A 13760-nucleotide genomic window follows, 5' to 3' on the forward strand; every position below is an offset into this window, starting at 1 on the left:
TTGCAAGAAAACTGCTCAGATTCTAGGCCGGAACAACATGTCTACGGTTTTTCCTCCATAAGCAGGTTAAAACCACTTCCAAATCCGATCTCCACCGTTCATTATTTTTTTGACGTACTATAAAAGTTTAAGCCCGATCCAATGGTTTAATAAGGAAAGAATTTTTCAAAACGACTGATTTGTCGGTTGCGTGAATCTTCTATGATTTTCGAATTGTTCACGTTTTCTTCCAAGTCTAAGGTAAGTGGGCTTGTTTTAAAAGTATAATTTTGTTTATGAATTATTTATTTTCGAAAATTACGGTCGAGTAAAATTCTTCTACTACCCTCTTCTTGATACGATTATCGTATGTTTTTATGTTTTGGCATTGTGATGATTCAACAAGATATGGGTGAGAATTCCAAAATGCATGATATGCTTATGTCCCTTACACGGTAAGATTATAACCATTATACGGTCTCACCCTTTTAAAGAAATAAAAAATAGGTACTGCTATCAGTAAATCATGAAAATGAGAGAAATATCATTGGCCAAAATTATGTTTATGGTTATGATGATCAGAATCATGTTATGCATGATATGTGGTTTTCGAAATTCATGTGTATTTGTTATGTATATGCTCGAATGGATCCCGTTTACTGAGTGACGACCATATCACTCATCCCTTACTCTATCCTCACTAGATAAGTCAGAAGAAGAAATAGAGATAGAAGGATCAAACAACAGTTTTGGGGCTAGTAGTGGACGTGTGAAGAAATTAATTAATTTTATGTTCTTTTGAGTTTTTAATTCAAGTTGTAAACGTTTCCACACATTTTTATCATTTTTAGAGGTTACGTTGTAAAAACGATTATATTTGATGGTATTTATTATATAAACTGGTTTTGGTTTATACTGTACTACGAGACTTGTTGTTTAGCAATTATGCGATTGTTGAATAACGCTGATGTTGACTAACCTCGGTCTCAGGGCGTGACTCTAGGGACGATAAAATAATATAGAATTTTCAGTATATTGAGGTTATCATGTTGAAAAATATCGAAATTTTTGATACGTATGATATCGATACTGAAATTTTTTGTACAAATATTTGAAAATTTTCGTTATATACTGAAATGTCAAAATATCAAAATAATATATATAAATTAAAAATATATATCATATTTTAAAATAATAAATTTATTTTTTTAAAAAAATATATAAGGTAATTTTCGGTATAAACAGTATATACCGATACTGTACCAAAATTTCGACATACCGTGATATTTCGGTATAATCGATATGCTAGTTATACATATCGAAAATTTCGGTATAGGTATACCGAAATTTTTGGTACAATATCGATATAAATATTTTTAATATCATAAATTTCGGTACGATATACAATATACATTTTTCGGTACGGTACCATACGATACGATCACCCCTAAATGAAGCAACTATATCACAAGGATTGATTGTTGAAATGTTGAAGATGTAAGAGAACTTCACGAAAAAAAATATGCATATATAGAATGAAAACTGAAGAGGAGGAAGATGTCATGTATTCGAGTTTGAATCTGATACAAAACAAGTGTCGAAAAAATAGATGAACAAGAAGGAAAATCAGAGATAAAAAAAAAAACATAAACACTAAGCAGAGGGTGATCGCACACCTATCGTCTAAAGCTTTTTGCTTTTTAAAACAGTACATGTTAATTAATTGAATAATTCTTTAAAATTCTGATCCCGACATGTGAAATATATTCCCGTAAAAATATGAAGGGATGTTCATATTAATATTTCGTATAGTGGGCAATGTATATTTTTGGTTACATGTGATTTTGTATTTTATCGTGCTTAACTTAAATTTTATTGTAATAGGAGTTAAAAAATATTTATTTTTATTTTAATAAATATAATATTTTATACTTCAACCCTCTCATCCACAAGCTAAACAAAAATATTAATTGTGAAGAATTCATTTGGTGGTAGAATAGGTCTCTTATGAGACGGTCTCACGAATCTTTATATGTGAGACGAGTCAACCTTACCGATATTTACAATAAAAAATAATACTCTTAGCATAAAAAGTAATATTTTTTCATGGATGACCCAAATAAGTGATCCGTCTGACAAAATTCGACACGTGAGATCGTCTCACACAAATTTTTGCCTTAGTGGTGTAGGGTGCGCTTGTTAAGTGGGTACAATTTCAACGTCGGCCACCATGCAGTTGGCTTTATTATCATTAATTATTTTTTTATTATTATCTTTTTGAAGCCGATTGTATTTTTGTCCCCCAAAAATTAATTAAAAAAACTTTCATTCAACTACTACTAATAATTAATTAATCCCTAATACTATTGTATAATAGATAGATAGATAGATAGATATACACACTATTATATAATAGATGAACACATTAGATCAACTGTATTTGTGCGACACAAAATTTTTCTTCCAAATTTGGTCCCAACATTTTAGTATATCTGTAATTTCTACTGTCATTGTCTTCAAGTTCTCAATTGATTCTTGCTTCTTCATGTAACGATTTCTCATACAACAGTACATTATTTTGATGTTGACTTTATATCAGAAATTGAATCAGTCCAATCGACATTTGTAAATGTCCTAACTTTTCGGTCGTTATTTTTTGCGAAGAACAATCCTCTCCTTGTATTTTGTTTCAAGTGTCTAAGGATTCTATATACAGCATCCAGATGACCTAGACAAGGTGATTGCATATATTTAAATGACTAGATTCACTGCAAATATAATGTCTGCTTGAATTTCTGAGAGGTAGATAAGTTTCCCAACCAGACGATAATATATTGTCCTATTTTACAAATTTTAGTTTAAAGTTCTGACAATGTTATATGATATATATTACACGTAATACGTGTCCCGAATCGCTAATATTAATGATATATGTACCATTTAAATCGTGAACTAAAGGAATAAATAGAACGAATTTGTATATATATATATATATATATATATATATATATATATATATATATATATATATATATATATATATATATGTATGTATGTATGTATGTATGTATGTATTTATGTATGTATATGAGTCCATTTTAGCAATTGCCATACTTGATTTTCTAAGTTCTAACCAATTCACTTACATTATCTCAAAGTTTGCTATGTTGTTATCTGCACCTATTTTTCTTGTTCAATGTAATAACATTCGGATATGTTTTTGGTTTACCTGAAGCAAAAAATTTGTGCTCAAGTGTTACTGGTTTTGAACCGTTGTATATGGAGAAGCGAATGCTCATTGATTTTCAAAGCACCAATGTGAGAAATCGAATATGTTTTAAGGAAAATGTAAGTTTGACAGACCTCGGTATTGATAATTTATTTTGCTTCGAGTATATATTTTTGTTGACTAAAGTGTAGGTCCATATCACCCAATTGATCATTAGTATTTAGCTGAATTTCCACCTTTATTAAATATACACTGATATTCTGTAAGAATTATTATTCTATTAGTTTAACACTCAATCTATGTTTGAGTTTAAATATTTTGGATGCACCTACAAATGCAATTGCTAAACTTATCCAATAAGTTAATTAGTATACAATTATTTATTATGTTGTTTAATTGAAATTCTACTTTATCTCAATTGTGATTTATTATTATTGTTATTATATACAACAATATTTCTAACAAACTTAAAAAAAATTCCCATCAGTTGAGATAAAATATTAACTATGGCTTGGTGATTCAAAAATAGATTCCGATTCTAACAATTTGTGGGGAAAAACTGTAGAAGTTGAACTTCAAGAGATGTCCGTCCATAGAAGTTGCTGTTTTATTTTACCACTTTGGTCCTGACAGAGGATGCTCTCAAACTCGAGGGGAGTGAAAGAAATGTGGAAGCCAACTAGTACGGTAGAGGCATGAAATCATTAGGATTTCCTCTGTCACAACTATACGATGAATGGATTAGTCGATTCACTGTACAATGTGTGTAGAACTATTGAAACGGTTTAAAAGTTTTTGGTATCTTTTGACCAGAAACTGATAGGTATCGATCCCAAAAAGTTTATAGTACAGTTATAAGCCAAGTGCAAGAAGTCCAGGTAATTCTACATGAGATTCACAGTGAGATGATGATACCAAGTGAATCCTTCCAGGTAACTGTTATAATCGAGAAGTTGCTAGTAGATTGGAAAGATTTTAAAAATTATTCGAAATACAAGAGGAATGAAATGAATGTTGAGGAACTTGTTGTTAAACTTCATATTGAGGAAGACAATAAATATTTATAAAGATATTTAATTCTTCCTATTGCGGAAAAAAACTAATGTTCTCTAGTCGAAGCTAAAAAATGAAAAGGAAAATTGACAAATGGATTAATTTGGGTTCCAAGGGAGACATTTCCAAGAAAACATTCAATAGAAAATACTTCAATTTTGATGGTGTAATATAAGCAGCCAAGAAAGAATAAAGAGATGAACAATGTTAATGACATCTCCATTGATATGTTGGATATCAATCTTTGTTCCATGATTTTGGCTGTGAACCTAATGAGTTCAAACCCGAAAGAAAAGTGGATCAACACTAGTGTCATCCTATACGCGCGGTCGGACAAAGACGTGTTTGTCAGCATTGAGGAATGGGGAGAAGTTGTTCACAGGGAATACAACCTCATAAATCAAAAGACAAGGCAGAGTAATTCTGAAGATGGCTTGGGAAAATTATTTGACTTTGAAAAAGATATTATATTTGCCAGGTATCCGGAAGAATTTGGTTCCCCATAGCATTTGAGTCAAATAAGGTCACTTTGTTCAAATATTGAATGTTTTGTAGGCAAAAGCTATGCAAGTGAAGGGTTTTTAAGCTCAATGCATTCGTCAAGTCAATGTATTTATAAAACTAGCATGATGCACGTGTGTTGCACGTAATATCAATTATATTATAAAAATTAAAAAAAATTGCTTTTCTAAAAAACAATTTGAATCATTTTGTTATTTATCTGAGCTTAATTTCTTATCATATTAGACGTACTTTCAAAATTGTTTCTTAAATTAAAATTCAAATAGTTGATTTTATGTTATATAATAAATTGTAATGAACATAATATATAGAACAAAATAAACTGAAACAATTTTTTTTTAAAAAAATTATATATTCAAACACCATATATAAAGCATAATAACCTAAAAATCAACCAAATTATGGATTTTATCAATGTATAAATCATTATCTACAAAATCGAAGCATACTAAAGACAAATAATTATCAATTTAAAATCACAGTGACTAACTCATAAAAAAAATATTAAAATAAATGAAATAGTAATATTGATAGTAAAATATAACTTATAATTTTTATTTGACCTCCTAAGAATGATTTTACTTTTTATTTTTACAAATCTATATCATGGAAAATAAATTCTATATCGATCTTTCGTAGACTAACATTGATTACTATTAATTTCTTGTTAAATAAGTTTTAAAATAATAAATAAATCAACATATGTAAAGAAATGCACAAATAAGATTGTATGATAAATATCAATAAACTCATATAATAATTATTAAATATAGATTTTAAACTTTTGGTATGATTTTCACCATTAAATTTTGAAATATAAGAAAAGAAATAAACTTTCATAAAAAAATGTTATTTTTGTATCTATTGAATTAATTAAATTTGATTTCAAAATAATTAAATAAAGATATTAAATTTAATATGTAAAAATTCTGATACTTCGACAAATACTAATCAACGATCATTATAATTTATTTATTATAAGGATTATATTATATATTCTTTTTAAAATATAAATAACTTAGAATCTTTTTATTGTTTATTAAATCTCTTTTTATGAATTACATATTCAAAGTGATGATTGATTTTACAAGCAATACATGTAATTTTTTAGTTATACAATTTAATAAAATAATTATGTCCATAACATATATATTCGTTATAGATGTTTTTTTCCATATTTTTTTGAAATCGTACTATCTTTTAAAATCAAAATTAAACTCTTTACTTTCAATTTTTTTTTTGTTAAAAAACCCATAAAAATATGTTAGTTATTCTACTATTACATATATAGTTACAAATTTTTCATATATCTTTTTGTGATACTATAATTTATTAATTAATTAGAAATTGCACTAAAAATATAATTACAAAATTACAATAAAATCATTGGGAAAAAAACGTAGAGAGCAAATTAAAAGGATAAAACATTTAATGTAGTATAAAAATGAGTTATTTGATAAAATTAATATAGGAGTTACATTCTTTTCTTGAAGTATATATAGAAGGTTAATTTTGTCATTGAACAATTGGAAAACAATGCCCTTTATCCACACTTTTATAGGTACTAGGAAAAGACACGTGCGACGCACGTGAAAATACACTTCTATTATCAATTATTGTTGTTAAAGAAATGAGATCAAAAGAGATTAATTTACAGAAAATTATATATTAATGATTTTCATGCGATTTTAGTCAATAGAAAAATGAGTAATGTTACATGTACATCAAAATTTGTACAATAATTTTTACAATATAATATGTGTGTAGATTCAAGATTTGATCTATTGTTTCATTGTTAACAATAAAATTATAATTCTAATCCATGAATTTGAAATCAATTCATCCAAGCGCAATCTAAATAAATTAATAATTGTTGGATAACATATTAGTAATAAATCTTATAATTTTGTATAAATTAGACATTGGAGAAAATATAATATAGAAATGATATCATAATAGTTATTAAAATTAAATTCGAGAGAAGAAAAAAGTATAATACATAACGTTGACCACTTATTTTACCACGTGCTATTGATTTATGAAAAATAAAAATACAATATAGATAATATATTCTAAACCTTAAATTAAATTAGTGCGTCAAATGTTTTCTTCTTTTATATTTTCAATTTTTATTGCTTTCATGTTTTTTTTTCATCAGTTTTTTTCTTCTTTGTGAAAAAAAAAAACAATATTCTCATCATATTCATTAGCAAATCTTATGGTGCTGTCGACATCAATCATTTGCATTTTCATGTATGTATTTTTTGATTCTTTTGTTGGACGACTTTTTTTATATAATAATTTTGATGCTGAAAATCTTTCACTGCAATAATATCATTATCCTCAATATTCATTCTTGTGTTGTTATCGTCTTCTATTACTTATATTTCAATATCGTTACAATTGAGACAATTGATGATCGTATTTTATTCTTTTTAATTTTTTGTCGTTCGAAATCTACTGATATCTTTTTGAATTCAAGGTTTTCGTTGTTGAAATTTTTCTTATATTTTTAATGTCTTCAATTTTAAATTATTTAAATCGTTTTGTCCATTTTGAGAAGAAATGTATATTCTTCTCTATTTGATGTCTTTGAAGGTCTCCACACAAATTTAGTTTTTTGTAGAAATTTTTTTTCCTTTCATTTACAAGCAAATAAAACCAAAGAATTTTGTTATTTCAATCTTCTACAAATTATGTTTCTTGTTTGAAAAATAATTTTTAACTTAATCTATAAGCAAATAAAACCAATGAATTTTGGTTATTCCATCTTCTAGACAACTGAAAAATATGATTTAATTAATTTTATATTGTATTTATAAAAAAATGTTCAACTCTTAGTGATATAATAGATTTATGCAATATATTATTTAAATACAAAAGTTCAAAATTACGATCAACATATTTTTTTTTATATATCATACTATATTATTGGAAGTATTAAATTTTTATATATTAAGTTTTTTCTTGAGAAACTTCTTGCATATATAAACTCATTCAAAAGATATAGATTTACAAAATAAAAAAAATCATATTTGATCAATTTAATAATATATTTGTGAAAAATATATGTTCACTTCATCTACAAACAAATCAAAACCAAATAATTTTGACCTTTCTTATTATCAATCATAAGGAGAAATATTGAGTAATGCTAATGAATAATTTTTGTAAAGATTTATTCATAATAATTTTAAAAATTTACCTTCAAAGATATGTCATTTCAGATTACATAAAGCTATAACTGATTTGCTTATATTCATCTTTTATAAAAATACATCTTCGTCAATTGCAAGATCGTCAAATATGTAATTGTTATAGTTTCTGACCTTTACAAAGATGAAAAATATTGATAAATTTTAATAATAAACTTAGGCTTTGAAAAATATTAGTTGGATTTTTTTTATAAAGAAATATAAATAGAATGAATACTCACGAAATATTTATAAGGTCATCTTTCTTCTATATTCGATCATGCTTCGCATCATTTTTGTTAAATGTAATTAACCGTCGAACCTTCTTCATAACACCAACCCACATGATTTAATTATTTGGCTTCATTATTTAAATTCATCGTTTTAAATTAATTAATCTCAGTTAATGTAAAATAAAGGATATTTAACTTTATGTCCTTACACAAAATTTTTTTTTTTGGAAAAAATTCACTATATTTACAACCAAATAAAACAAAAGAATTTGAGTAGGTCTCATGTGAGACCGTCTCACGGTTCACGGATCACAATGTGTGAGACGGGTCAACCCTACCCATATTCACAATAAAAAGTAATACTCTTAGCATAAAAAGTAATACTTTTTCATGGATTATCCAAATAAAGGTTCGTCTTACAAAATACGACCCGTGAGACCGTCTCACACAAGTTTTTGCCAAAGAATTTTGGTATTTCAATATTGGACAAAAAATCTACAAATTAACTTTTTTGTGAAAAAATTATTTTCACTTCATCTATAAGCAAATAGGCAAAAATTTGTGTGAGACGGTCTCACGGGTCGTATTTGTGAGACGGGTCTCTTATTTGGGTCACTCATGCAAAAGTATTACTTTTCATGCTAAAAGTATTACTTTTTATTGTGAATATGGGTAGGGTTGACTCGTCTCACATATTATGATCCGTGAGACGGTCTCACATGAGATCCACTCAAGCAAATAAAACCATTATATTTGGTTATTTCAATCTTTTCAAGTCAATATTTTTTGTGAAAAAGTTTGTTCAATTTATCTATAAAAAAAATAAAAAACAAAGAATTTTAGAGTTTCAGCTTTCTTGACAACTTGATCATTATCTAGTATAAATATAGTTTGACAATTTTGTCCTAATTATAATAACTTATTTTACAAAAACATCCTCACTAAATTTCTCATGTATTACAAACTAAGGATAAAGTTGACAATGCACAATAGAAAAACTTTGACCTTGGTTAACACTTTTATAATATGTATAGATATAGATTACTCGATGTATGTTTATAAATAAGCATACATATATTGGAAGTTACGAAGCCGTGCTAATTGGTATAGTAAATAGGATACCAACGAGTTGTGAGGAGTACAACATATTATCGAGTAGGTCTCTTGTGAGACAGTCTCACGGGTCGTATTTTGTGAGACGGATCTTTTATTGGGTCATCCATGAAAAAATATTACTTTTTATGCTAAGAGCATTACTTTTTATTGTGAATATATGTATAGTTGACTTGTCTCACAGATAAAGATTAGTGAGACCGTCTCACAAGAGATCCACAAATTTCAAAATTATCTCCCATCAATTTAGAAAACTCTTTGCACAAATTTTCATTAGTAACATCAAATATAATATGACAACATAAATTTGGACAATAAGAAAATCATTATTCTTAGTGATAGTGAACAAAATTATATCCATTTTCCTTTTTTAAATTTTTTTAATAAAAAAAATTATGATAATTTTCTATAACAAGCTATAAGAGCTTGTTTTAAACCATATAAAACTTTATCAAATTTAATACATTATTCGGAAAATGTAGATCTTTAAAGTCGGGTGATTGTTCAACATACACTTTTTCTTTTAAATTAACATTCAACAATGCCATTTTTACGTCCATTTGAAAAAGTTTAAATTTTTTAAAACATACAAATGCAATCAACATGCGAATGAATTCTAAACGTGCTATTGTTGCAAAAAATCTTTGGTTAACAAAGATTCAAAATTTTATTTCTTTCAAGTTCATTTAGTTCCTCTTGCATAACCAAAATCCAAGAATCATGAAGAAATGCATGATTTATATCCTTAGGCTCTACAAGTGAAATAAATGCAGAAAGGTTACAAATATTTTTATATGAAGAACAATTTATTATTCCTTCTGATGGACTACCGATGATGAGTTCTTCTTTTTGAAGTTCATCACTCAAGTGAGTTAGACTCTTAACTTTTGCCCAGTAATTCTACATCATCATCGAAGGAAATTCTCGATACTGAAAGATTAGTCAGGTCGCATATAACATGTATAGATTCTTCAACAAAGGCGTTAATACAAGCCTTGCTAGTATTTGAATAACCAAGATAAATTCCCTCATTGGATTCGACATCAAACTTATCAAGATTGTTCTTACCGTTGTTGTGAACAATACATTTTAAACCAAATGCTTTAAAGTATGAAATGTTAGGCTTTCTATCCCTTCATAACTCATTACTCATATGGAGTTTTCTTGAGAATTTGTCTTATTGATGAAAGATTAATTATGTAACAAGCGGTGTTCATTGCTTCGACCCAAAAATATTTTGGAAACAAATATTCACATAACAAATAACCTGCAATTTCCACTAAAGTCGTGTTTTTTCTCTCAACACCACCATTTTGTTGAGATGTCTTAAGACAAGAAAAGTTGTAACCAATTTTTTTCCTCACAAAAACTTATAAAATTTTCAACTCATTTTGAAAAGATTTTGAAAATTTTCGAAGGCATCATTTTTATGTGCTAAGAACAATGTCCAATAAAGCGAGAGTAATCCATACACAATGAAAAATGAATATGATTTTCCACCTAGACTAGTTGTTTTCGAAGTACCACAAAAGTCTGAATGAATCGATTCAAATGGCATAGAAGTGGAAATAATATTTTTATATTTGAAAGATTCTCTAGTATGCTTACCTAATTGACAAACATCACAAATGAATTCAACTTTAATTCAAGGTTAGGCAATCCAACAACAAGATCAAGTTTTCGAATTTTTTAAATAGTATTTAAATCAACATGACCAAGTCGTCTATGCCATAACACACTATTATTATCATTCCATGTAACCAGACATTTTGAATTTGATACGGTAAACGTTTTACATATTTGTCTAGTGAAGTTTTGCCATGAGGCATCACACAAATATTCGTACTTGTGCATGATTGAGATCCGGTGTTTGCTTATTAAAGTTCACGAGTGTGTTAAAAATTAATTTCCGCTGCATGTTGTGTGCTGGTGTTGACAACACCCGAGCACAAAACCAAATTCTGATATACTCATTATATTTATTTCATGTACGTTTGTGCAATGTTGTGATGCAAAAGAGACTTCATAAACTCTGTGACATAACTGACTTATGCTAAGAAGATTAATATGCTTAATTCCTATAAATAGAGTACATCATCAATAATAGTGGAGTTAAAGAGTAACCAATTGAGCCATTTCCTTTAACGATTCATTTGCTGTTGACTCCAAAGGTGACACTTTTCCCACTCTTTGGTTCGTCTTATGTCTTGAACATCTACTATCGAGATACCAAGAATCGGACCTCTTCTTGTTTTCTCGTCCATATAAAGCAAATTTTTAATGTTTGACACTTTGGTACACAATTGTTCTTCGGGTCCTTGTTTGTTGTAATAATAGCAATTTGGGTACTCACTTCCACCTATTGTTTGATAAATATTGATGTTTCAAGAAATTACACTTATTTCTAACATGTCCAACCCTGCAACAATATGTTGAAGCAGGGGATTTATGTTTTGGCTTGAAATTTTTTTGGTTTTGCTTGAGAAACTACATCGTTGCAAACCATGCAATTCATCAATCCTTTAAACTACTATTACTAAACTTGGAAAAAGATTTCTTCAAATTATTAAAGTGGGGTGTATTCAATCCAGAATCATCTTCGGAATCGCTATCGCTCCGTGTTGCCATCAAAGTCTTTTTTTTCTCCTTCTCCACTTTTTTATTAGAGGGCATTCATTTGCATAATTACCTGCTTTTGACAATTATAACAAGTTGCATGCTTTCCAACCAAGGCAATCCCCTTTCCTGTAGCTTTTCCTTCCTCCTTCTTCATCTTTTTTCGCGTTGAAACCTCGAGCTCATCGGTCACCAAGGTGTCATGAAGTTCATCGAAGTCCTATATAGGATGGACTTTCTCCTTTGTTGGATTCAATGACAGCCGTCCTCTTTGCTTCCCTTTCTTTACGCAAGGCTCGAAGTTATCTCTACAAATTTTCTTGGGGGGTATCTTTCACCAAGTTCTGCAAGCTCATTGATAATTTGAGTGAATCTCCTAAACATGGAATCAACATTCTCCTCGTACTCCATCTATATGTCTCGTATTTGAGTTGCAAAAGATCGATCTTTGTCTCCTTCACTTGATTTTTCACTCATGGCATATTAATTCGAAGTTTTTCCCAAATTTCCTTTGTGGTTGTGCACATCGATATCTAGTTGTACTCCTTCATATCTAAGGCATAATGAAAAAATGTTGATTGAGAACTTAAGATATACACTCCTGAAATAGTAGAACCCACAACACAACAACCAGTAGAAGAAATACTGAGAGAACCTGAAATTCCAGCAGCAGTAGCAGCACGAAATTCCAGCAGACCAGCAGAAGCTAATATTTCAGAAGCTGGTATTTTTCCAGCAGATTGGAATCCAGCAGCAGACAACAGATAAAATCCAGCAGCAGCATCACGAAATTCCAGCAGACAGTTACTAATTCAGGCCATAACTTGTAACTGAAGCATTTAACACGAAATAAAGATTGTTAATGTCAAATATGACCCTTAATTGAGAGGCTAGCAGTCAAAATTTCGCCTATAAATATCACCCTCAAACCTCTGAATTGGTTTACCAAAATCTTGAGTTATCACTTGACATTAGAGCTAAGAGAGTGTATTTTCGAAGCTGTAAAATCCAGTAGCAAGGCAAGCAGATTTCCAAACTTCAACCGAAATTTTTTAAGCAAATTACAGTAAGTGGTTTATATATAAATATCTTGAAATCCGTTTGATAATTATGTTTTAAAGTTCAGTTCTGAATGTTTGATTTCTGATATATGATTTTGAAGCACTGAAACTCCTTAGTGAACTAATGGTAGGAATATATATTCTGAACATTTCTGAATTCTGATTCTGATTCTTGCATCACCCCTTAGAGGAGAGAACATATAGGGGACTGATATCAGTTTAGCCATGAAATTCACTAACGTGTTCAGTGCTTACTAATTCTGATTTCTGTTCTGAAACCTGTAAATTCTGAATTCTGATTTCTGTTATGGAAATACGAGTTTTCTGTATATTATTGTATTACTGTTTCTGTTGAAAATGATTTCGAAAACTGGGAGTTATTCCCGCCCCTGTTTACTGAGTGACAATCATATCACTCAGCCACCAAACCCATCTCAGATAAGAACGAGGAAGAAATACTAGAAGAAGAAGAGCAGATCCAGTTCTGGGGCTGGTGAAGAAGATTATTGTTCTTAGTTTATGTTTATGTTAATTCCGCTATACCTGTTAGGATACTGTTATGTCAGGTTTTACATTTCCGCTGTAAAATCAATATTCGAGTTGTAACAGACAATTGATTTATTTCGTATTATGAATAAAAGACTGGTTTCTGAATTCTGTACTCTGAGGCTGGTTGTTTTCGAATGAATATTTGAGAGTAACGTCGGTGTCAACCATCCCTCGTCGCGAGGCGTGACAGATACAAGCTCCTAGGAGGTTC

The sequence above is a fragment of the Primulina eburnea genome, chromosome 11, assembly GCF_022965805.1.
Source record: "Primulina eburnea isolate SZY01 chromosome 11, ASM2296580v1, whole genome shotgun sequence".
Lineage (NCBI taxonomy): Eukaryota > Viridiplantae > Streptophyta > Magnoliopsida > Lamiales > Gesneriaceae > Primulina > Primulina eburnea.